Below are 27,630 nucleotides of genomic sequence, written 5' to 3' on the forward strand. Positions count from 1 at the left end.
CAATTAACTCATTTTAAAAGCACACATCCTGTTTACTTGCAACGTTATCACATAAAATCATCGTCCGTAAACCGGCTTTACAGACAACCTCTTTTATTCTGGGATCATCTCAACTCATCATTTGACAACTCATCATAGGACAACCCATCATTTATTTTAAGTTTATTTTTTTGAATGGTCTTCCTTTGAGAAGGGACACATTTCGGTGTTTTTTTTGTGTTTTTTAAAAGGCTGTATATGATGGCTAGTTTAATGCGCAGTGATTAACAAAAATATCAACGTCTCTCCACCAAAATAATTGCATATCGCATCATTTTGAACAACCTTTTTAATATTTAATGCATGTGCGTTTTGCTTATCGCCAAACTGCAATAATTGTTTTTTTTTTTTTAAATCATCATAAAAAAAAACGAAAATATCCTAAATTTTTAAAGTATAATTACTATACTAAGTTTAAATTTAAAGAATTAAATTTTTTTTAAATACAACTGTTGCTATTCAAACTTGTCCCTTTTCTTTTAAATAATGCCAAATAAAATTAACCTTCTTCAATCCTTTTTTTGATTATTATGAAGGTACATATTTTTATTCCAAATACATACAAAAATAAATAATTCACTATTCACTCATCATTGAGTCGTCTTCTTCTTGAATACGACAAAAAAAAAAAGTTATCCTTTTTCTGATTTTATTATCGACCGTAAGTTTGCAATTCATTCGTTATTCAATCGAAGGGGCAAAAAAAAAACATACCTATTATCCAACTGACTGCCCATGAACAGAACAATATGAAAATAAGGACTTGGAAAATCTTAATGTGAAAATAGGTTTCGTATAATATTTGGAAATGAACACGAAAATTTCACAAATATAAATCATTGCCCTCGATTTCATGGTGAATGAATATTATTTGGGAATTCCATTTCTGACGAAAAGAAAATCAAAAAGTAAGGGAGAGAGGAAAAGGGTGGTTACATTCTTCTCTGATGTAAATATGATTTGAATCGGGATAGATTTTTTTTTGAGAACGTTGGCACGTGCTCAGATACTTTACACCCACTTTAAAGAAGAAGAAAAAAGTTCTTTTTTTTTCTTCGAATGTCTGCCACTTGGAGATTGGGGGGATCTTCAAAGAAATTATGACTATTCAAATGGGAACTTCAAATAAGTAAAGTTATTGGGCTAGGAAATTAAATATAAACACAATACAAGAAAGCTTCGGAGAAAAAAATACTTGAAATTTAAAGCTGGTTCTTGGAATTCTTAAGATGGAATCAGGTAAAATGAATTTATTTTTATTATTTGGAGAACGTACGTAACTTAGCAACGTGAAAGGTATTTTCGATGGAATATGTTAGCGCTAAGAAGTTCTTAGATCTTCTTTTCGAAAAAAATTGCAATCGGTTCAAAAGGTTTGTTTTTATTTGTTTCAAGAATCCCAAAAAAAAAAGACAAAAAATCTACCGATTCTTTCATTTTCAATGAGAGGGTTTTGTTTGTTTGAGCCCTGAAATAAATTGAACACAAGTGTAGGAGAAAAACAGCTTACAACCGATTAGGTTCAAAGTCAAAGTGCCATAAATTTTTGTTTTATGAATGAAATCAAATAAAAAAATTTAATGACACGAGGTTCCAATTTAAAGCAACACATATATAACTAAACGAAAAATAATAAAAAAAATATTTAAATGTGCTGTTTCATATTATTTTATTTTAATTTATTTTATTTTTATTATTGTATAGGGCGGCAACTCGAGTGCCTTTTTTTATGTGATCTGAGAAAATGAAATAAAATACAAAAGTAAAACTTATCAGAGACTCAATATTTTTGAGACCAACAAAATTAGAAATATATCGAAACTGCATAGCATTTCAGTCAAGGTAATAGCTTTTTACTTAAAATATTGATCTTTCATAGTACTATTTCTTAACTATTTTAAAAAATTATCTGGAAATTTTCGATTTTTTACTGAATTTAATAAAACCGCTCGCGAATGTATTGATAACATGAGAATTCTACAATACTTCAGCTCTAAGATAATCTATTTACAAATACATTTTTAAGTTTGTTTACCCTCCAACCTCATTATTTTTTAGTTTTTATTTCTAAATGACTCCATCTTTTCAGATTGCATCCTTTTTCCAATGCAAATTATAATAAAGAAAACGAAACTAATACAAAATTAAGTTTTCTTAAGGTCCCTTGAAACCATGAGAATCACAAAGAACGAACATTTATTCTCAGTTTTAAAGTACTTTAAAATTTACTTTTTTGATGTTTTAAAAATTTTCTTTGGGTATATTTTTGCTTAGAATTTCTTCCTTGAGGTTTAAATTTTGAAAAAGTACCGTTATTTTTAATTTTCCAAAATTAAATAATAGGTTATTGGTCTTAATAAGTTCATCAATTTTGGATTAATCCCATGAAATCGTTTGCATTTGAACACACATTTTTGTTTTATTTGCAACAGTTTTTTTATTCAAAAATCTACTAGAATAAAAGAAGGTACATATAAGAATTTGTTCTATGAATTTATATTTATACTCTTTTGAAGTTTAACAGTCGAATGGAGTGCTTTTAAATTAAAGGTTCCTTTTCGAATCTCTATTGATTAAATGCACATGGATTCCATTACATTGCATTTCAAAATAAGTCAATCTTTCAAGTTGCACACATTTTCCTATGCAAATCAGAATAAAGCAAAATAAACAAATAAAATTATGAATTTTCGCAAGGTCCCTTGAAACCATGAGAATCACAAAGAACGAACATTTTTATTCTCAGTTTTAAAGTACTTTCACATCACTTATTTGATGTTTTAAAAATTTCCTTTGGGTATATTGTTGCTTAGAATTACATCTTTGAGGTTACAATTTTCAAATAATACCGTTATTTTTAATTTCCCAAAATGAAATAATAGGTTATTAGGTCTTAATAAATTCATAATTTTCAGAAAAAATCCATGAAATCGTTTGCATTTGAAAACACCATTTTTATTCTATTCGCAACGGTTTTTTGATTCAAAAAGCTACCAGAATAAAAGCAGGTAAAGAATTTGTTCTATGAATTTATATTTATACTCTTTTGAGGTTTAAAAGTCGAATAGAGTGTTTTTAATGCTGTTTTGAAGTACTAGAGAAAAATTCTTTGTATACATTTTATGATTCCTTTTTTGTCTATATCGATTCCCTGTCGATTATTATCAAATATTCAATTCACTTAGACTTAGTCTGATGATGCCAACAACATCATTTCGATCAAAGTCAAAAAATGAAGCTCACACGGGATATGAACACGATACACCACCTACCAAAAATTTGCAAAAAAAGAAGAAGGTGCACGAATGATATTAAGCATTATTAGGTACTCATATGTTATAAGGACAGGTAGTATGGTGTAGTATCCTTATCAAAATTCAATTTGATTGAAGATGTTTCCTTCAATATAAATTTAATGTAGGAGGTATCGAGTGATAAAATGAATATATTGATAGCCATCAATCTTTTTATGTCGGCTGTCAAAATATGGAAAAACTTCTGTCTAGGATAAAAATTTTTGTGTTGTGAATAAGTCAAGAACTCACAAAGAAATAAGAAAACAAAAATCCAAAAGATAAAAAAAGTTTTTTTTTTCTGAGGGATTTATGTATATGGATCGTCTTTTCCTAACCATCACAGGTAAAAGAGCATATTCGATTGTCTATTAGAGCATGCCATTCATTCTTTTTTTGACGTATATTCTTTTTACATGCGAGACCGAATAAATTATGAGCATAAAAGAACATGCTAAATAAATCGGAGGTAAAAAAAAAAAAAAAAAAACAAATCAACAAATTGCTAATGATTTGTATTAGATTTTTATGGATTGAAGGGAAATTCAGTTCAATTTTTCTTAGGTAGATAATGTTAGAGTTCAAAAGTTATGGTGAGATATATGACCTAAATGCCATTATGTCATTTCATTACATTTGGGAAATCATTTTTGAAAATTTATCCCGAAAATTATAAATACAATGTTTGGGAAGATTATATTCAATTTAAAAAATTTCAAAAAACAAAAATTTCTGTAAGGATGAAATATGATATTTTAAAGCTTTTTTTTTTTTGAAAAGTTATCTATTTTCGATTACAGAATGAACCGTTGAAAAAAAAAATTCATAAACATTGCAAGAATTTTTGTCAAGATGTTGGGTTTTTTTTTTTGTTTTGACGTGATAACATCTTATAAATATATGAACCATGACAGCATCCACGAAAAAGTGACTCCATTTTCTTCCGTTTCACCTGAAATTTTTAGCAGTGCGGCAAAAATTTTAATTAAAAATAAAGTTTTGGAGACACAAAATTTTTCTATAGCTTATTTGAAAGAAAACAACCTAAAGTTGAATACAAATGAAGGATTTTTAAAAATATTATCATTTAATAGGGTAAATAGGGGTAAAACTAAATTGCAAAGTTTAATTTGTTTTTAAGCGATACCTAGAAATTTAAAAAAAAACTAGGTTATAAATGGTTTTTTAAAACTTAAACACGAGGTAGACTTTTGACTTTTGATTATAGGTAGGAGAAATTTTTTTTTTAAATTCGAAAAATTCTATTTAAAAGATAATGAAAAAAAATAAGGGGTCTATTACGAATTTTTTTCTAAATCTCTGCGTTTTGAAATATGATTTTTTGAAAAAAAAAACCCTACTTTTTTAGGGGTATTTTATTTTAGCATATAGCTTATGGCCATGTGCATGCATGTGTAAAAAATTGGTATTGGGAAGTACGGTTATCTCAGTTTGAAATTTCGACATGGTTGGCTTTAGAAAATTCTAACTTTGTTTGTAGGCATTGTAGAAATATGATTAAAGCGTCATATAAAAGGTAAAATAATTAGCTTTCACATGATCTATAGATTTATTAAGGTTGACTTAGAAAAAAATCGATTAAATGGTTTGAAAAGATAAAAAAGATTGATTTATTTGCTTTTTTTTTATGAAAACTGATTGGGTTCTAAATATTCTAGATGTCGTGAAGACATGGTTAATATGAATATTTTGAGCTGAAACAATAGACATTCAGATGGTATAAAATTAATTTAAACAAATGGATATACCTAATGTTGTTAGATGAAAAAAAGTTTGATTTCTTCACTTTTTTCATGAAAAATTATGGTTTTCAATAAATTATTTTTATAACTTTTAAGCAATGGCTTTATTTTTTAGAAAAAATATTAAACTTTTTAATGGTGTAATTTTTTTGTAAGTTTTTCATATGAAATAAATTGATATAGGTACCTAATGAGTAAAGAAAAAAAAGGTATTTTTTTTCTTTAGCTTAACAACTTTACTATAAGATTTATTTATCTTATACAATTTTTTTTACCAGAAAGTTGACAAATAAATAATTTTTAGATAATTTTTTTTAACAAAAGCACACAACCTATTTTCTTATGACGTTATCACGTAAAATCATCGTCCTTAAACCGGCTTTACAGACAGCCATTTTTACTTGCTCTATAGGGCAAGTATTGGTTTCGTGTCGAAAAAAAAATTGAGGTTTTAATCAAAACCAACATTACGATGATGGAGAATTCCGAAAAAGTGGTTCCCACAATTCCGTCCGTGCGTCTGTGCGTCTGTGCGGTTGTGCGGTTGTGCGTCCATCTGTACACATTTCCACAGCCTAAATGGGTGGATGGATTTTCTTTAAATTTGGTACAGATGAGTTTTATGGAATTCTGAAAGTTGGTTTTTTTTTGTTTTTTTATATCTCGTTTAGAACGTATACCTGCCTCCCATACAAAAAAATACGATATTTCGAATTTCTCGAAAACGGCTCTAACGATTTTGATTAAACTTTGTATACGTAATATTTAAAGCAGTGGCAATAAAACTGCATTTTTTTTTTTTTTTTTTCAAAAAAGTCAAATAACAAAAAAGATTTTTTTCATTTAACAAAATTTTGCCCTAAATGTCGGCTCTTCCCCAATATCATTTTTTTTTTTAAATTTAGATCCAGCTTTTAAAATCTACAAGTAGACTAACATAAAAGTGCTTTGAACTGCAAGAGCAAGTACGTGCGACCCCAGTCGTGCATTTTATTTTAATAACGACTGACTAATTCTCAGAAATAACTAATTATTTTGCAAGAAATTTAAAATTTTTTGTATTAAGACAAATCTAATGCAGTTTCCATAAATAAATACCTTAACTACAGAAAAAATAAATTGCAAGTACCTATTATGAACTTACCACAAGAATTTCTTATCCCAGCATATCCTGCAAAGAAAAATAAAAAAACAAACAAGAATTATAAATTGTTTAGTAAATTCACTTTAATAGTAAACTAAACTAATTTCTAGGGAAAAATAAGTACAAAACTCAATTTACAACAGAAAACTGTAATAAATTTAATTTAAAAAATATAAAGAATAGACACACGCCACTCTGTTGCAGCATCACATAAAACCTGCATCAAAGAGGAGACAAAAAATCAAAATAAATAAAAATTGTTTTTTTTTTCTGGTGACAGTTGAGTATAATTTTGAAAAAAAAAATGTTGATCCATTTCATATTGCATTGCAACTGACACGTAATTAAATTATATTTTTAAAAATAAAAAATTAACAAAAATAAGAATGAAAAAAATTATAATTACCCATTTGTCATTGAAGACACTCTTGCCACAGAAACGCACATAAAAGCAAACCACATTACGATTGTTTTTTTTTATTTTAATTTTTTTGCAAAACAAGTGTCAAAGCATGCAAGTTTGTAATGACGCATTTACTGAAAACACGGAGGGTGAGAAAAAAGGGGGGTTTAAGACACCCTTTGCATTTTTATATGTACCTTCATATAGGGTAAATTAGGGCATTATGGCATACCTAAGCACAAACTCAAATAACTTTACTACGGACTACAATTTTTACTCCAATCATTTTTTTTAATTAAATTTCATAAAAACGTAACATAAATAAATTATTTAAGAATAAAAATTCAAGCTTTTTAACAAAAAATAAATTAAATTAAAAATACTCAAAAAAAAACCATATTGCCCTATGTACGGGCAATATGGCGAACCCCATTTACTTCGGAACCCTTTACTTTTTTTACGTATATTCAGCATTTCTGAAATATAATTGTAAATAAGTTTCATAAAATTAACGTTAAATTGAGGTTATTTTCAAATTTAAAAAAATGCAGAGTTACTTTTGAAATTAGTTTTACATAAGGGCATTATGGCGCAGTCGGGTATAATATAGCGCCATAATGCCCTTACTACATCTGCGCCATATTGCAAAATATACACATATTCACAAAACTCCAAAAACTAAACACAATTTTTACTTAATTTAAAATATAACAATTGATATAACCAAACCAAAACTGTACTCTGCATTTCACTCTTTACAGCAAACACGTGCACTGTATACTTACCGAGATACACACAAACAAAAACAAAGCGATATTATATTGGAACCCAGAACCGGTATATTTTTTTTGTTTTCTTTTTTGTTTGGCACAAAAATAATAGCACTGACCTGCGATCGTCACAAGGCTAGTGTTCGACGAAGGCCAAAGTTTCTGCATTGGTTTTATTTAAATGCGAGTATTGGAAGTATGGTAGTTGAGAGGTGCGCCATAATGCCCGGTGCGCCATAATGCCCGAAGTTACCCTAATCATATGTAAATAAAATACATATGTGCACATAAAGTCTTTGGTTTTATAGTCGAAAGGATATAATAAATCTTCTTTCTTGTTATGTTATATTGTTGTGGTGCACGCTTGAAGGATAAATGGAACCAACACCGACCGATTTAACCCCCTTACACATCTCCCTCTTTTACCCTCCCCATCACAACATTATGCATTGCTGCTGTTGCAAACAATTATGTCCACAAAAGTGATGGGTTACATTTTATTTTTCTTTCTCATTGAGTATATTATGTCCCAGAACTTGGAAGACACTATACAAGCAAAAAAAAAAATATAAAAAAGAAACCAAGAAAAATTCCATTCAACAAAAAACCTCGAGGTCAAAGTGGGTCGATTTTAGTGAGTTAATTCTTCTCCTGCCAAGGATCCAAAAGGAATTTTCTTTGTGCAATTTTATAATACAACACCCAACACGATGATGGCATGGATAGAAAATCGAATTGAAAAATGTGAAGAAAGAAGAAAATAAAGCAGAGTTTTACAACACCACAGTGTAATATAAGACAAAGTGGATGGATTTATGTTTTTTGTTGAAGCTGATCCACATTCGAATGCTATCGAGTACTTTGTATCGAAGAGAAATGCCTCGAAGTGATCTTAATGGGTGGATGATTTCTTTTGAGAAAGATGCACGATCATCATTAAAATGCGTGCTTGGCTTTGAAGTTTTAAGTGATTTTATTTTATTTCATTGGGATTAAAATAAAGGTCAAAAATACGACTGAAGTCGTCTTGCATCTCAAGAAGAAAGCAAAACAATTATTTGGATGATTGGAATGTGTTTGGAAAAAAAAACTCATTAATATTACTTAGAAATCGAGTTCTTTGTATATCTGTATGAATATTAAAAAGAAAAAATTAAATAAAAATCGTTACAAATAATTTCAAAGTTTGATAAAATGTAACTCTGAGAGCTTTTTGCAGGAAGTTTAACTAAGTTTCCATTTAACTTCTTTAAATATTGTCTGTCAATTAAATATTTCATTAAAGTTTCACAATATAAATGCTTTAAACAAACAGAATTCTTAGTAAATTTACTGGGCACAAATTGTATCCAGCGGCAATTTACTGAATATTAAATATTTTCTTGTTATTTAGAAATATTTTCAGTGATAAATGTTATCCTGTCTGAAAACTGAAAAATAATTGACACATTTTATGTGCAACACAAAATTCTTTAATAGTTAAAGTTTTAGTAACTGTAAATGCATGTTTTTGGAAACATATTTTTTTTGTTGCTGAAACTATTTATTTGTAATTTTTTTAATTTATATAAAACAGAATATTGCTTAATAGTAGGGGAGCCCAGGAAGGGATTTCGCGCGTTACTCGAGCGCGTCAGAAAATCATATGGGGAGAAAGCTTGTACTTAGTAATGTACTCCTACCAAATATAAAAGCTTGATACAGTGGTCTGTGTTGTGGGCAGCCCGTCAGATTAGTATAAAAAAATCGATCCTCGGAAATACTCTAGCACGTCAGATTAAGAAATGGTAGGTTAAGTACGTCCAGATAAGTGTATATTTCAATAATCTGACAATTTGAGTGAGGCATAAGAAAATGGCGGAGGCACGAAGTTGTAAAAAAAAAACGTCACCTCGAAATACTCGAGCGCGATTAATTTTTTTTTTATTCTGAAGGGAATTTTATCAGGAACACGAAAAACATATAATCTGACGGTTTTCATGGGGCAATATAGCCAAAATTATCGATAAAGCATGAAGGTACAGTAAAAAAAAAATACAATTTTTTGGTTCATAATGCCGAGTTTTTAAGGTTTTTGTCGAAATATCTTAATTTTTTTATCTAATTTACCTACACTTATTATGTGGATACAGATTGACATAAAAAAATCATACAGAATTCATTAAAGTTGATAAAAAATAACGTGCCAAAGGGAATAAGCCCCAAAAGACGTTTTATATGGAATTCACTATCGGAAAATTTCCAAACCGGTCCAACACTCAAATTTGTGTATCGAGGAATAACGTGACATTCTTAACTTTATAGCAAAAGCCCCATCTTTAATAAATATAGCAGCTCCGATCGTCTGGTCATTACGTAATGTTCTTAGATTCGGGGTATTTTTTTCTTTCGTTAACCAGACGAGCAAAACTTATGACTTTAATTACGTTTACTTTTTAATAATAATTTATCATTCGAAGGAAAGATTATCAAGTAAGTATCATAACCATTTTTGCTTACAGAAACACGAGATGACGACAAAGTTGAAAAACAACCTGGAAAACGAATCCAGTTATTATCAATATTAAATTATTGATTTACCTTTGTATATAATATGTATATAATATAAATGTTGTGTAACATCCAGTAGGTATAATAACCAGAAGAAACGAAAATATTGTTTTATATTCAAAAACTGTCTAATTTTTTTTTCAAATTGTCAGATTAGCAATACACCTTAACATAATTGTCAGATTATCATTTAGGGTGACTCTGACATCGAGCTGAACCTACAGTAGAAAAATCTGACGCGCTCGAGTAACTTAAGTTAACAATTTTTTTTTACATTTTCAAAAATAATTTATAAGTGTAGGCCACGTCCAAATCGTCAGTTATTCAAATTGAACACTATTTGGAGTTTACTGAACGTACCCTCTCAAAATCTGACACGCTCGAATAACTTTTTTTTTTTTATTTTTTCTACCGCTTTTTGTAGCCACCCACCACTGTCTTATCGTCAGATTAATATATATCGGTTATCACAAAGCCAATGCGAGTATACCCTATTAATATCTGACGCGCTCGAGTATTTCAATGCGACAGTTTTTTTTTACATTTCCTTAACGTGTTTATAAGCTCTTATCCCCACTTAAATGGAAAACTTCCATATACTTTTTTTCGTTTTAGAACCTAATCTTCGCAATCCAATAGGTCCCCATGGCGCTCAAGTAACTGCAAATTTAGCATCTCGGGCTCCCCTACTATAAATGAAGTTTTAATTTTGTAGGTTGTCACAGTAAGTTTATCCTTACACAAATTACATTTAGCCTTTTTACAATTTGAACCAATTTACAAATTCAATTAGTTCCTTTGCAAAACAAATTTACTCATTTGCAAATCAAATATCAAATAGAGTCTGTGGTTCATTAATTAATCAGCGAAAAAAATAATGTTTCAAATATTTTTAGGTGAAATCCCTTCACCAAGATAGAATTATTGTGGATTCGTCAGACTGAAGCATAAACTTATTTTGGTTAAAAAAAAATAAAAATTACACTGTGCAATAGGTTCATAAATATATATGCACTTTTTGTCTATAAATTGAAATTTGTTGCATGAAGTAGAATGAATTTTCTTTTTTTTTTGTTCTTTCTAAAAAAACCCGAACTGTTATGATTATTTCAAGACATGTTGGGTACCGAAACACTCAAAATTGGCAAATTTACAGACATTATTGGACAGGAATGTTAAGACACTGCGAATGGTCGAATTTAAAATAATAGCGAATTTTTCGACTCGTCAGCGTGGCCATACATACTCCTTAAGCAAAATACTTGTAAAAATTAAATTATTAAATTTAAATATAATTTAAATTAACATACAAATTAATTTATACAATTTTTTTTTAAATTTAAAAAAATAAAGTAATCTTTAAAAAATATAAAATAATATAAATAAAAACAAATTATTTGAACGATCTTCATTAAATAGGTACATTTTTTAAACCATAACAACTAAAGACATATTTGAGAAAAAATTCTAAAACACGTTTATTCATTAATCTTATTTTGTATTAAAACCAAATTAAACCAAAATTCAGATATATTTATTTGATATTTTTTTAAAACTACATACTTTAAAAATTAGGTACTTTAATATTAAAAATTTAAGAAATTTGTATAAATTGATTTTTGTGTAAATTTAAATTTAAAATAATATTTTTAATTTGCTTTAAATCTGATGCTGAGATGAATTCATAAAAACGTTTGTTAAATAAACATTATTTTTTAGTCATCTAATTGATTACCTTTGGAAATTAAATTCTTTTCTAAAATTTTCATTTAAATAAAGATAAGAGTAAATCCTGCTTCTTACTATAAGTCATTACAAGATCTTATTCAAGATTACATATATAAAAGGTTAACAGTCTTATATTCGCGTAAAACATCAAAATTCAAAAGAGTCCTTTTTTCTTTTATTTGTTAATTACACAGGTCAACACGAAAGGAGATGGCACATTTTTGGGCCCAGTGTGTTCACTTACGAAATGGGTATCAAATGAAAGGTGACGGTAAGCACATTACGTGGGTAAAATATTTTCAAATTCGTTAGTGGGATTTTGGAGATATTTGAGTTTGAAGTTTCGAATTTCAAAATCAAGATTTCAGCTATTTTTTTGAACAATTAATCGTAGAATGCGTAGAAAGGACTTTTTAGATTGGAAATTAGTTAATCTTTCTTTTTCTAGTACATCATTTTTCTATAGGAGTTATACTTTCAGAGTAACAGAACCGCAAAGTGTCTCATTCTCAGTAATTCCGCACTTAACTCTAAGGGTTGTTTAAAATATTTAAAATATCAAAAAACACACAATTTTCGGTAGTGTAACTCTGAAATAATAACTCCTAGAGAAAAATGATGTACTAGAAAAAGAAAGATTAACTAATTTCCAATCTAAAAAGTCCTCTCTAGTTTTCTGTCCGACCAGTCGTTCTCGAGATATTGAGACAAATGAGTTTTTCAAAATGGCGGTCGCCCCACAAGACCAAACAATACGCAATCTGAGATTTTTACTTGGGATAAACCCCTCTTCAATACTGCATTCAAACTTAGCTGACGTCATAGCTTTTTCCAGATTTTTCCCCATTGACTGAACTATAGTTTCTATTCTTATTATTTAATAGGCATATTTCAGCTCGTTTTTGTGTATTTTGCTTATTATAAGGTTTTTGTATGTTTTAAAGAACTATTTTATATATAGAATTAAAGGTAACACATTAAGCTATTGAAAAATTGCAAAAAAAAGTGCATGTCACCACTGAATATTTTGATATTTCGATGTGCCAAATGCCTCGCTTAAAAAAATCACCTTTTGAGAAGTAAATACCTAATATGTATTATTTTTTTTAATAAAGAAAAAAACTTTTGATACAGATTTATAGACAAGAGAAATACCTTTCATTTGATACCAACATTATTTCTGTACACCCATTATTACGCATTCTACGATTAATTGTTCGAAAAATTAGCTGAAATCTTGATTGTGAAATCCGAAACTTCAAACTCAAATATCTCCAAAACCCCACTAACGAATTTGAAAATATTTTACCCACGTAATGTGCTTACCGTCACCTTTCATTTGATACCAATTTCGTTAGTGAACACACTGGGCCCAAGCTCCATAGAAAAATGTGCCATCTCCTTTGTGCTTGGGTTATGACTATAAAATTATGATAGCTATATTGATACTCACCTGGAAAACATTTTTCTTTTTTTTTTTAATTTGCTTTTGAAGTCAGCAGAGCAATTTCCAGTATTCAAGAAAATCTGTCTTTTACAAAAATTGTCGGATGTAGATAATTTTGGCAAAAACTCGAGAATGTCTTAACCGATTTGGCTGATTTTTGTTTTGTTTTTTCATTTTAATGCTGTTTTCATATTCATATTCAGGAAAATAAAAAAAAAAGAAATTAAGAAGAAATAAAATGCACGACTGGGTCGCACGAACTTGCTTTTAGAGTTAAAGTTGCTTAAATTTTTATGACTTTTTATATAGAAATTTGGAAAAAAAAAATAAAATTCGTTTAAAAAAAAAATTAAATAAAATCTGAAATTAAATTGCCCTCCAAAACAAGTATGCAGTTTTGATTGATATATTAAGATGCATTTTTAGAAAAAAAAATTTCAAAATCGTTAGAGCCGTTTTTTAAAAAACTAATTTTTTATAAATAATTTTTTGGAGAAAAAGTTTTAAAATAAAATTGGTATGCCATTCTTTAGAAATCACTAATCAACATCTAAAACCAAAATTTCAAAAAAATTCAATGTCCCGTTTTCGAAAATTTGATTTAAAAAAAAAAAAAATTTCAAATTTTTTTAAAAAATCCAAAAATTATTTTTTTTCAAAATCTTATTTTTGGCTTATATTTAAATTATATAAATGCTTCTTTACAAAAAGTTTCGTTGAAATCGAATAAGCAGTTTCGGAGATAATCGGATTTGAAAAAAACGGTTCTATGGCAGGTACCGTTAATAATGATTTTCAAAAAAAAATTTTTTCATTGTAAGATAGACCTTAGCTTAAAACGTTTTCGAGATATTTCAATTTTACTAAAATCGGTATATGACAAGTACCGTTATTTTTGGTCCAAAAAAATTAATTCCAAAAACCCCTCTGGAGAGTCGCCAAATAACGCTACATACCAAGTTTGACACTAATCGGTCCATCCGTTTAGGCTGTAGCTCCTTATACAGACAGACAGACAGACAGACTGACAGACAGACAGACAGACTGACAGACAGACTGACAGACAGACTGACAGACAGACAGACAGACAGACAGACGGACTTCCGGGACCCACTTTTTTGGCATTGTCTACCATCGTAATGTCATGGAAAAATGTTATCTCAACTTTTTTTTTTTTGTACGAATGCATAACTTGATATACAGGGTGTCCCAAAAGTAATGGATCAAACGAAGTATGCTAATAGGGGATCTTAAGGGCTCTCAGAATTTGGTAACTTGTTCATCCCAAATCCTTACGGTTTCCGATTTAATGCAATTCTTGTGAAATTTCGAAAAATCTCGACTTTGCAACAGTATTTTGCTTCCTGCTGCCATTATTGATTTTTGTTTTTTACAATTTTTTTACTAAAACATTGACAAATAATTAGGAACAATTAATTAATCAAAATATTTTTTATTCCATAAGCCATTTCGATGCAAATTAACTAACAGTTTCAAGTTTTATAAAAAATCAATTTTTAACTTTTATTTGAAAGCAACACCGCAAAAAAAATTTCTATGGTGTGAGAATGGTTTATTATTTTAAAAAGTTGCCCTGTTATTGTAGTTTTCAAAAATGTATAAAAGTTTCCAAAGTTGCAGTTAGATCGCAAAATATTACAATTTGAATTCAACAAAACAGGGTTTTTTCAGAGCAAAAAACAACCAAAACAAACACATTATCTCGAACTGTTATTTGTTTAATTTTCTTTGAACAAAAGCCTCTATTTTTGTTTGTATTTTTGCTTTGAAAAACCCTGTTTTGTTGAATTCAAATTGTAATATTTTGCGATCTAACTGCAACTTTGGAAACTTTTATACATTTTTGAAAACTACAATAACAGGGCAACTTTTTAAAATAATAAACCATTCTCACACCATAGAAATTTTTTTTGCGGTGTTGCTTTCAAATAAAAGTTAAAAATTGATTTTTTATAAAACTTGAAACTGTTAGTTAATTTGCATCGAAATGGCTTATGGAATAAAAAATATTTTGATTAATTAATTGTTCCTAATTATTTGTCAATGTTTTAGTAAAAAAATTGTAAAAAACAAAAATCAATAATGGCAGCAGGAAGCAAAATACTGTTGCAAAGTCGAGATTTTTCGAAATTTCACAAGAATTGCATTAAATCGGAAACCGTAAGGATTTGGGATGAACAAGTTACCAAATTCTGAGAGCCCTTAAGATCCCCTATTAGCATACTTCGTTTGATCCATTACTTTTGGGACACCCTGTATAGTACCTATATCGCAAGTAAAAAGAAAAATTAAATCGAAATTTTCGTTTTGTTCGAATTTTTATCAAATGGGAGCTTGAGGCATTATTTGATACCTTCTATTTTCAATATTTATGATAGAAGTAATTCACTCTGATGGTATTTTTAATCTACAAAAATAACTGTATCCAAATTGTAGCCAAACTAGTTCATATTGAAATTCTTTATTTATTGAAACATTAATTTGTTTGCTTAGTATTTTTATTATTTTGTTGCATATACAGGGTGTCTAGAAAGTAATGGATCAAACGAAACTTAAGATCTCTCAGAATTTGGTAACTTGTTCAGCCCAAATCCTTACGGTTTTCGATTAAATATGCAGTTCTTATGAAATTTCCCTACTTTGCATCAGTATTTCGCTTCCTCTGCCCATAATTGATTTTTGTTTTTTACAGTTCTTTCAATAAAACTTGCTTAACAATAAGAAACAATTAATTAATAAAAATATTTCTTATTTCATACGCCATTTTTCTGCAAATTAATTAACAGTTCCGAGTTTCGTAAAAACTCAATTTCTTGCTTTTATTTCAGAGCAACAAGACTAAAAAAATTTGTATTTTGTGACTCTGGTTTATTATTTTTAAAACTTATCCCGGTATTGCAGTTTTTAAAAAAGTATTAAAGTTTCCAAAGTTGAAGTTAAATAAAAAAATATTACAGTTTGAACTCAAAAAACAGGGTTTTTCAGAGCAAAAAAACCTTGTATTCATCAAAACTTTTTTGTTATAATCTAAGTCGAATAAAGTGCTTTAGCAAAAATGTAGATCTTTCAATTATCTACATTTTATACCTTTACAGTTTTTTTGTACAATGCATGGTTCTTGAACTATAGCTCATAAGACTCGAGTTAGACTCACATGGTATGAAAATTGTATTTTTGTTCCATACACTACAAAAGCAAATCTTAGGAGGGGAAAGGGTGATTATCTATTGTTTTGGCTTACAATGAACCCAAAAAGTGCAAACTAAACCCAAGCACAAAAAATATTTTTATTTTTGTCGACCTGTGTTATTAATTTATTGAAATTAGATTAGCCTCGTGATGTTCCTTATAAGATTTTAAATTATTAACTAAAAAAAACGGTCTAACAGCATCAAATTGTCTTTGGTGCTTGTTGTGTTGTTTCTTGTTATGTTAGTTTTTAATTATTATTTTAAACACACAAATACAAATTATAAAATAAAAATCAAAAAAAAATATATTTATCTTATCCAAAATTGCTAGGGTTTTCAAATTCATTCTGCAGCTGTTAAAAACAAATTATTATTCAAACATATTCTTAGCTCTAGACAAATGTCCTCCATTTTTCATAAAAATATCTACGCACAAAATATATAAATATATACATACAAATGTATATTTTTTAAAAATCTAAATCATTAAGCTTAAAACATATTTTTTCATTAAAAATGTCAAAAGAACTATTTATTAAAAAAAAAAAAACAAGAATTCTTCATTTGAATGTCAGGAACATCACAACAAAAAAAAAAATAATTTACGTTTTGCGTTTATCCCAAAAATAAAAATGTCTACGTTACTACTTATTATTATGCCAAAGAAGCATTATCCTCCCCCCACTCATGCACTACCTTCCTATTCTAGCCAGATGAAGATTTTTCTTCGATTTAAAATTACACAAAAAAAAAAAACATTCTTAAATTTAAATTCGTATAAATATTTTTAAATCGAGAATCCTGGCTAAACTTAGACCAAACAAGAGTATTTTGATTTTATTTTTTTTTTATTTATTTCGTCTTCATGCTTTTGTTTGTTTATTTTTTGTTTTTGTCTAGGATCTTTGGCAGTATAAGCAACAAGTAGATATCTTTGTTTTTAATCATTTATGTAGGTACACGTGAGAAATATTCTTATTACTTTTGAATGATGGGCTTTTACTTAACCCTCTGTAGGCACACCTCTTTTTTGCGAATTTGGTTTATACTTTTTCATGTCACTAGAACTTTTTTCGATCTCACTATTTTATAGAGAATCATATATGAAATTCATGTAGAATATTGCGAGGAATTCAAATATTGTATTCAAAATTTATTTTCACCCTTATAAAGACACTTTTTTGTGACTTTTTTAATTTTTGTCCTGCCAAATTCGCACCCGTGTACCGACAGAGGGTTAATAATAAATATCTCTGAAAGAATAGGAGTTTTAAAATATCCTTGGAATGAAGTTCACTGACAAAATTAAAAGGAACGAGTACGCCAAGGCTGAATCCTGTCACCTATATTGGTTTCTTATAAACTAAAATTTTAGGGAACTGTCTTCCATCATATTTCTCCTGAAAAACGAAGATTGTTCTGCCTACAAAACGTTGGGTGATATGTAAAAATGCAGTGGACCTCATACAACATCTTGAAATAAATGATTTGCTAAGTGGTCACAGCTGTTAACAGCTGTTTAGACATCAGATTTTACAAATGTATGTACATTTATGAAAATACCATTTAAGACTATACGATATAGGACGTGGAGTATGAGTTTGAGTATGTGTTACGTTTCCAATTTGCTAACATATACCTACTCATCTTTTTATTTTATAAAATTTAAATCCACGTATGTAGGTATTTTAATATGCAGAGTCAGTGTCGCGTACTTCCTAAACTGTGTACTCAGACGCATCATCCGACACATATTATATCCTCCTCATTCCTCATCCTCTACAGCCTTTACACCAACATGTATCCCTCATTACTCTCGGGTTTTTGTTTTTTTTTTATTTGTTTTTCAAGTAAATCCCAGTCCTCCATCCCTAATACCTCGAATTTGATGCGGTGCGATGAGGTGAACAAACCATACCCATAGAAGAAGAGCATCGTTTTGACGTCTTCAAAAAATTTCAAAAATATATAAGTGGGTATTATGTACATAAAAGTATACGCACCCCTCTTGTCTCTGAAAGGAGCAATATAGTTTAATAAATTAAAGCAACAATGTAACGGAAGCAATTAGTAACCGAAATAAGAATAATATTGTTGAGCAATGAAGACGAAGTCGATTTTCTGCTCCCTGAACCGCACAGCAAAGGATTAGGAACAGATAAAGGATTTTTCCATCCGATTTTATAATTATATACAGCAGCGAGTTTAGCTCGTGCGTCAATTGTGGAGGTGATGGTGTGAGTGTTGGAATCGTCAGAAAACGCCCATTCCACCAAGGGGCACTTCAAAGGACTTATTACCGAAAACATTAAGTTTATTTAGTGGTTAACTGAGTATCGTATATGATAATGAGGAGGGAGAGGAAGAATTTATATTTGTGTGTAGGCATAACATCCGAATGACACTTCTTCTCATTGAGATATCCTTTTTTCTTTCTTTTTGTATACACTTCCTTACACCGGAAATCTGTTGAAAGATTTGTTTTTCTGTTTTGTTTTTAATGTTATTTTACTTTTCATTTGAAGATACAACCACTGTTTTTCAAGGGTCTTTATGGATACATAATATAAATAAGAAAGATGCAATTCGAGGATAATGATATGTATTCGAAAGTGGCTCATATATGGAGTATGTATGGATTTGTATTTGCATTTATACATAATAGAAAAAGAATTGCTTTTTATGGTAGAAAAACAAAAAAATCAGCTGTTAGCTGCAACATATGATGTAGTTTGAGTTTTATGGACTATTCAACCTTGTATGTAGAAAAAGACTGTTTTAGAGTTTTAAACTCACGAAAAGTCGTGTTTCTGACCGTTAATTTATTCCATTTCGCCAAACTTATTATAGGCTATTGATTATGTCATTTAGAAAGGAACTAAGACGTTCACGGGTTTTTATTGCAGGAATCGTTCAATGGGTAATAAGAGAAGATAAAGCCGCGGAGTGCTATTAAATGAGAGGGTGGAAATTTAAGATAGGGGTGCAAAAGCCCCCTTTTTGGTTTTTTTAATATATCTCGTAAACCGAGCAAAATTTTGATATATTGCACTCAAAACTTTTTGTAGAGAATTGAATTTCCTATTAGAATAATGTTTTTTAAAAATTGAAAACAAAAGTTTCCATACCAAAACAGTCGAAACAATCATAGGTTAGGTTAGGTTAAATGGGCTGACAGTTGATCTTGTTACCGTCACACTTATATCAATGTAGATCCCTTGTGATACCCTGAAGTATTGTAACTTCATGAAAAAGTGATAACCTATGAATGCTATGGTTGTTCGAGCCATTTGGAGGACTTTACAAAGTTCAGTAGGCTATTGCCTGAAAGTTCCGATAGTTCTTCTAATTCATTAAAGAAGTAGTTTCCTAAGAATTTTTTCCTAGTGCGACAGAGTGCTGGGCAGTGACAGAGGAAGTGAACAGTGTTTTCCTGTTCGTCCTCATTGCCGCAGCCTCTGCATAGATCATCCGTACTAAGCCCCATTTTCTTTTTGTAGTATCCTAGTAGGTTATGTCCCGTTAAGACGCCTATTAGGGATCTTAAGGAAGGTTTACTAAGTAGTAAGATCTTATTTGATTTTTTCTCGTCGAAGTTCGGCCATAGTTTCCTGGTGTGACCGCAGGTTTCTAGGAGGTTCCATCTTTCATTGGTTTTTTGTGAAATATTGTTGACGATATTTCGTTTTATTTCACATTGTGGGATTCTGATGTTATGGTCTATGAGAGAGGGATCAAGAACTGAGCCCTCCCTTGCAAGCTCATCCGCTTTTTCGTTGCCGAACACATCACTGTGGCCGGGAACCCAGCAGAGTCTTACATTATGCTGCATACCAAGAACCCTAAGCTCTTCGCGACAGCAAGAAACAAGCTTTGACTTGATTAATGTGGCAGAAATCGCTTTTATTGCCGCTTGGCTATCAATGAAAAAGGTGATGTCAGCAGGTGATATCGCCATCATGGATATTTGTTTAGCAGCATTTTTCACTGCCAATATCTCGGCTTGAAAGACACTGCTGTGATCGGGGAGCCTGAAAGAACTGGCAAGGTTAAGGTTTTCTGAGTAAAAACCTGCACCAACCCCAGTGTTCATTTTCGAACCATCAGTAAAGATGGTGATAGTCGACTCATTTGAGAAAGGTACACTGTTTTCCCAATCTTGTCTGTTAGGGAAACTGACATAAATCATAAAATAATATCAAAAAATTTGAGTTTTTGAGTTTTTTTGCTTTAAATTTCCTATCTATCTTTTTTTCGCATTTTTAGTTTTACTCAAGTAAAACCAGAAACATCTTGAGGGGAAAGTACGATAACTTAAGAACCGAGAATTGATAATGAGATTTGTAGAGGGGTTAAATACAATCATTGTTGACTATAGGAGGGGGGTTCTATCTCCCCCCGTTTTGGCGAGAGGGGAAATTTTCTAAAAAAAATACCTAAAATAAAAAAAATTATTAAAAAACAACGGCAACACTTACAGTTATTATTGATACTTTTTTCAGAAGCTAAGATTATACACTTAATAATAATTTTAAAATTAAGTTTTTTAATTAATTGTTTTTTGGAAATAAACGAGTGAGTCAGATAAAGAAAGTAGTTTTTCTATTTTTCAATTTTATCAAAAAGTAGAAGGCATAGGAACATATGATTTTCATGATTTGATAAGAAATCAATAAGAAATAAAATAAATATCTTCAATTTCCACCCTCTCATTTAATAGCACTCCGCGGTTTTATCTTCTCTTATAACCCATTGAACGATTCCTGCAATAAAAACCCGTGAACGTCTTAGTTCCTTATTGCTCGAATAAAGTAACATAATTTTCAAAACCTGAACGTTCTGAGCAACGCTGAGCTGCACTTGATTTTTTGTTTTTATTTTAACTTAAATTGTTACAATTTACAATACAAATTGATTAAAATCAACCATGCATGACGGCAAGGCGCACAGTGGTGTCTTTGATGTCTTTTGGCTCAAAATTCATTTGCATGGCAATTTCTTGACGAAATGTCATAAAATTCGGTACACCGAAGGATATTTGTATGGAGAATACGAAAAAGCTGCTAACTTTTTTTTATTCAAAATGGCGGCCAGAAAAAGCCTTTAAATAGAATTTTCTATGTCAAAATAGTATATAAGCTAGAAATTTGGCTTAATTTAGGTCAAAAATGATTTATATCTTCCATTAAAAAAAATTAAAAATTGGAAAAAAAGTCCAAAAAGTGCCGAATTAGTAAAACATACTTTTAGACCTCTTATTACGCTATTTCATGGATTTTATTTTTTGGAAATAAGCACCATTTAAACATCTTTCTATTTATATTTCATTAAAAAATTGAGTATTTTCAAGTTATATGGTTGCCAACTATGTATTTAAATAAATATGTATTAGAAAACTTTATATTGGTACTTAAAAATTTCAATATTCAACTGATACTTTATTTTTTTGGTAAACTAAAATATACTTTTCTTATAGATTTTAATATTCTAAATTCAAATCTGAAGTTGAAAAAAATCTATGCCGTCACGTTTTTGAGATATAAGAAGTTAAAAATGAATTTTTATTTACGAACTTAAAGTTGAAAAGTTTTTTTTTTTTATATTAGTCCTGAAGAAGGGTATATTCATACCTGAAACGTTGACTAGTATGAACTTTAAGCACTAGAAAATAAAAGAAAGACCTATAGCCCACGAAATAGTAAAATTTATTTTACTTAATAAAAAAAGTCACGAAATAATGAATAGTTGATATTTACTTTATTTAAAGCATTATTTTTTCAATTAAGCAAGTTTTTATTTAAATTTTGATCATCTAAGGTGTGAGTTCAAAGTGTTTTTTTTCACAAAAGCTGAAAAAGAAGAATTAACAAAAAAGTATCTTCGCAGTATTCTCTCCTGTCAGGTTAGAAAATATAAAGTTCTGCCAACTTCCGCCATTTTGTTTTATGATTTGTTTTCTGCATGGGTTAGTGGGTAAAAAATGCTTTACCCATTTTCGCTTGCGATATTTAATGGCTTCAAAATCTTAGCATCCCATATGCAAAATTTTGACATTAATTTAATGGTCAAAAACTGGTGTAATTGTTTAATCAGCTATATAAATTTGTTTTAACTATTTTTTTGAGTTTTAACTGCGGGTCACTGTGGTGTATGTGTAACTTCTTTATATTGAAATACATTTCTTATTGTAAAATACGGTAAATAATAATTTTTGTATTTATTAATTTATTTATTAAGAACCTTTCATTTGAAAATACGAACAAATAATTTAGAACACATTTTTGGGTTAAATACCTCTATGTTTGTCGGTTTCTCAAAGTCTTTTTCTATGATTTTAATTTGAATATTCTGTGACATTGTTTAAGCCTTGAAAACAAGCTTTCAAAGTTTTCAAGTTGCTTCAAAACAGAACTGACCTATAATTCGTTGAACGTGCTGCACCAAAATCCCATTAACCTCCTCACAACTATAAACCATCAATTTAAAAATAATCAAACAAAAATACTACCTAATTTTAAAAACAATTTATATTTTTACTTATCATTATTTTTAGACCGCATTTTTATATTTATATTTTTATATAATACAAAACAGAATGAAAATATTTAAATTCTTTCTTTTCTAATTTCAGAAAGAATTCAATCAAAAAACCAAAACCACAAGAGTTAAGTGCCGAAAATACTTTATATACAAACTAACAATTAAAAATATATTATATCCATCCATTTTTGTGAAGCGGCGCGCGCTTACGCAAAAAATAACTTTTTCTTTTATTTTAACATTTTCCACATGCATCTAATTCTTTAAAGTATATTTTTAATTTCAAAAACAAAACAAAAAAAAATTTAAAATTAAAATAAAAAAAAAATTCTAAATTAAAACCCAATTGTATTGAAATAAAGTCGATATTTTTGGATACTACTTGCCGCCGCGCTTCCGTCGCCTTTTTATTCATCATGAGTATCGGCGAGGCGCGGTGCGGTTAGATGGTTAAGTCTTTTGATTGTCAGGAAAGCAAAAGACACCATGTCGGCATAGAAGTTCAAAAACTACATCATCATCATCATCAACAACAGACAAACAGGGATCTTCTCCTTCCTCACCATATAACAAAAATCTCAAAATCTACTTTTAGCAAAAAAAAATTTTCGAAAATATACTCAAAATCCAAAATTATCCTTTTATTTATGTTTACATTTATAAAGTTCAATAATAACACTCCTTTGTACATGAAAATGGCTAAAAGTGTACCATTTCTTGTTCTTGTAGTGTTGTACGCGCTAAATTTATTTTTATAAAGTTTTAGTAGTCTGCCGATGACGATTATTCTATTAAGTAAAAAAAAAACCAAAATGGCGATTGCGGCGATGATGCTGATGATGATTGTCCTCCTCATCATCGTCATTGAAATTTTTCTGACTTATTCTTTCGTAAATAGGAAGTTAATTATATGCATGCATATATTTTTTCCCTGATGTATATATTACGTGAAAAACTCAACAAGGTGTACTCAAAACAAAAACAAAATTATGAAATCTTTGATAAAAGGCAAAATTAATGCGAGATTCTTAAAAACTTAAGTGGAACTCCTCAGGGGTAAGTATTGAGACTACGTTTGTTTTTTTTTTAATGAGGATCATTTGAAGACCCTAACGGGAAGCACTTCATTTGGTGCGGGGGCAAAGGTGGTATTACAGCTTGAAATTTCCTTGAACAAAGATTTTTTTTTTCATGATTTTTCAAAATCTAAATTAAGAATCGCGCACACACGATGAAAACATCTATGCGGGGAAAATGGTTGTTTTCGAAAAATTTTTTCTTACGGGTTCACTGAGGTGGAGGATAGAGTGAATTCAAACAAATTGGATCGTTGCCAGGAAAAAGCATCGTCTAGATGTGTGATTTCAGTGTGATTGTGTCGATGTAATGGTTAAAAATTTGTGTATGTTTCGAAAACGATCGTTTTCCATTGGCTATTGGGGGGGATAATATGGTTTAGTGATTCTCGAACTCGATGATGGTATTTTATCTTGAGGTATGTATTTGTAGATAGGTATATAAATGGTTTACGGATTGAAAGTTTTCCAAGTTTTTTTATAGGTATATACAAACAATGGAATTGTAGTGGTGAGTGATAGGATTACACAAGGTGTTGTTTTTTTTTTTTTATTTCTTCGTTTTTATGTTTTTTTTTTTTTTGTGTTTTAATGGATGAGAGATGGGAAAGGAAATAAAATGTAAAATGTGATTTTTCTTTTCTACTTTGTTCGGTTTTTTTTTTTTTTTTTTTTGAAATGTGTGAGGAGATTGAGTGGAAAATAAAAATGTCAAAGATAATTTTTTATATTTTATTTAATTTAATGAAACACTACAATTTTTAAAAAGGAAATCGAAGTTGAAGATGAAAGAATTTTTTTTTGTGGTTTTCAATTAGTTGAAAAATTTGAAGCAAACCTTTGTATTTGAATTTGTACCAAAAGGGGTGGGTATGTGAAACTCATACAATAAAACAATATCACAAATATGGGTCTGAAAACTGGTAAAAACCAAAAATCATATGAAAAATCATAATTTTGCTTTTTTTCGATTTTCTGAGAAATAACAAAAAGTGAGGAAATAGATTGTCAATTGTGTTAATTTTTAAAACGAATTTTTAAATATGATATGAGATTATTAATTCTACCACTCGAACGCATACAAAACTATTTTTTTTTAATATACAGTTCATATAGGATCCGTTTATTTTTTAATCAAAGTTTCTACAACTTAACAAGAAAACATTCAAATTCTAAGAATCCTTTTAGGTAACCAAACGTAAGTTAGTCTACAAAATATAAAAATCGTGTGCTTTAAAGCCTGCATAATTTTGAAAAAAGAACAAATTTTCAAACATATTTTTTTTGGTGGAAAGTTTTAAAATATGACGCCGAAGGCTTAGACCGATTTCATTTAAATGAAAACACTGGTCAACAAAAACAAAAGAAATAAAATGCACGACTGGGATTTGCTCTTAGATTTCAAGTTGCTTAAATTTGTCAGACTTTTTATATAAAAACAAAAACAAAACAAAAATTTTGGAGAAAAGTTTTAAAATAAACTTGGTATGCCATTTTGTAGAAATTACTAGGTAATCAACATCTAAAACCAAAATATCAAAAAATTCAATGTCCTATTTTCGAAAATTTGATTTTTAGAATACAATATTCAATTTTTTTAAGAAATCCAAAAATATTGTTTTTTAATTTTATTTTAAATCTATATGTAAATAGTATAAGTGCCTTAGCATAAAAAAAATTGTTGAAATCAAATTATTAGTTTAGGAGAAATAGTGAGGCGGCTTAGCATTAAAAAAGAGTTCAATCGTGCACTTTGTGATAAAAGCATGAAATTAACATCGTTGGTAGTACTCAATTTAAGAGTTATTTTGAGATATTGGGCCACCTTGTATTCCATTCGGAAGGGTAGATACAAGACTTTTTCTGTGTTGCACTCGATTTGTTGCATATCGTAGTATAGGCAATGAAATATTGTATTAATATGATACATGATTTCGAGGTATTTTCTAACGCCCGATCGAATAAAATCAATACCAAAATGTCTCGACCATCATGTAAAAAGTTATTGGACTCTTTATGAATTGTCTTTTACTCAAAGAGCAAGAGTCAAAATATTATCAAGTACTCCTTGAAAAAAAGTGGTAGGTTGATAAAATTTCGTGTGGACGTTTCATATACCATAGAAAAAAATAATAAAATATGTTCATCAAAAAATTTCAGGTCAAAGGGTGTTTTTTTAGCGAGAAAGAACACTTTTGAAATGGTACCATTGCAGCACATGGAAAATTTTTGCATTTTTTTGAACCGCATATATATTTTATACAACGTATGAGAATCAAAAATAATCAAAAAATGAATTATATTTACCATGGAATGTTGAATTTTCATGCAAAACTTAAATAGCTTGCTTTTATTTTTTATTAAATTTTCATACAAATTAATATTTTGAAGGAGTGAGGTGCAAAAGTAAAAGTATGAAAAATAATTGTGCAGTTTGTGATAAAAGGATCAAATTAATAGGATTGTTAGTACAATATGTAACCCTCATTTTAAGAGATTGGGCCTTTTAATATTTCACCTATGAGGATGTACATGAGCCATCTAATAATCACAAATTTCACAAAACTTCATTTAAATTGCTTTCTGTGCATCGTTATAAACATCTTTAAAGGTAAAATATTAAGTGGCCCAATATCTTTAAATGAGGGTTATATATTGTACTAACAATCCTATTAATTTGATCCCTTTGTCACAAACTGCACAATTATTTTTCATACTTTTACTTTTGCACCTCACTCCTTCAAAACATTAATTTGTATGAAAATTCAATAAAAAATAAAAGCAAGCTATTTAAGTTTTGCATGAAAATTCAACATTCCATGGTAAATATAATTCATTTTTTGATTATTTTTGATTCTCATACGATGTATAAAATATATATGCGGTTCAAAAAAATTCATAAATTTTCCATGTGTTGCATATGGTACCATTTCAAAAGTGTTCTTTCTCGCTAAAAAAAACACCCTTTGACCTGAAATTTTTTGATGGACATATTTTATTATTTTTTTCTATGGTATATGAAACGTCCACACGAAATTTTATCAACCTACCACTTTTTTTCAAGGAGTACTTGGTAATATTCTGAATCTTGCTGTTTGAGTAAAAGACAATTTATAAAAAGTGCAATAACTTTTTACATGACGGTCCAGGCATATTGCTATTGGTTTTATTCGATCGGGCGTTAAAAATTACCTCGAAATCATGTATTATATTAATAAAAAGGTTTCATCAGCTATACTATGATATGCAACAATGCGGGTGCAACACAGAAAATCTCTTGTATCTACGCTCCTGGATGGAATACAAAGTGGCCCAATATCTCAAAATAACTCTAATATTGAGTAATACCCATGATATAAATTTCATGCTTTTATCACAAACTGCACGATTTAGATGCTAAGCCGCCTCACTAAAAGTGATTTTCGAAAAAAGAAAATTTCATTTAAAGACAGCAACTGTTTTAAAAATAACATATGAATCTTTTTAACAAAATCCTTCTAACCGTTTTTAAGGAAATTAAAATTTTCCTAAATCGGTATATGATAGGTAGGTACCTACCGTTATTTTTGGTCCAGTAAAATTAATTCCAAAAACTCATCTGGAGAGTCGCAAAAAAACGCTACATACCAAGTTTGATGTTAATCAGTCCATCCGTTTAGGCTGTA

At 29.3% G+C, this 27,630-nt stretch overlaps 1 protein-coding gene across 16 annotated transcripts in view; it reads right to left on the minus strand.

The window, feature by feature from the left end:
• The window catches only part of LOC129907765 (myocyte-specific enhancer factor 2), a 173,928-nt gene that overhangs the window by 62,490 nt on the left and 83,808 nt on the right, over positions 1-27,630 (minus strand). For all 16 annotated transcript variants that reach the window (XM_055984118.1, XM_055984129.1, XM_055984122.1 and 13 more), the window contains one exon: positions 6,240-6,266. The gene's annotated coding sequence lies outside the window, so the exon portion shown is untranslated. The remainder of the gene's footprint in view (positions 1-6,239; positions 6,267-27,630) is intronic.

The sequence above is a fragment of the Episyrphus balteatus genome, chromosome 1 (assembly GCF_945859705.1).
Source record: "Episyrphus balteatus chromosome 1, idEpiBalt1.1, whole genome shotgun sequence".
Lineage (NCBI taxonomy): Eukaryota > Metazoa > Arthropoda > Insecta > Diptera > Syrphidae > Episyrphus > Episyrphus balteatus.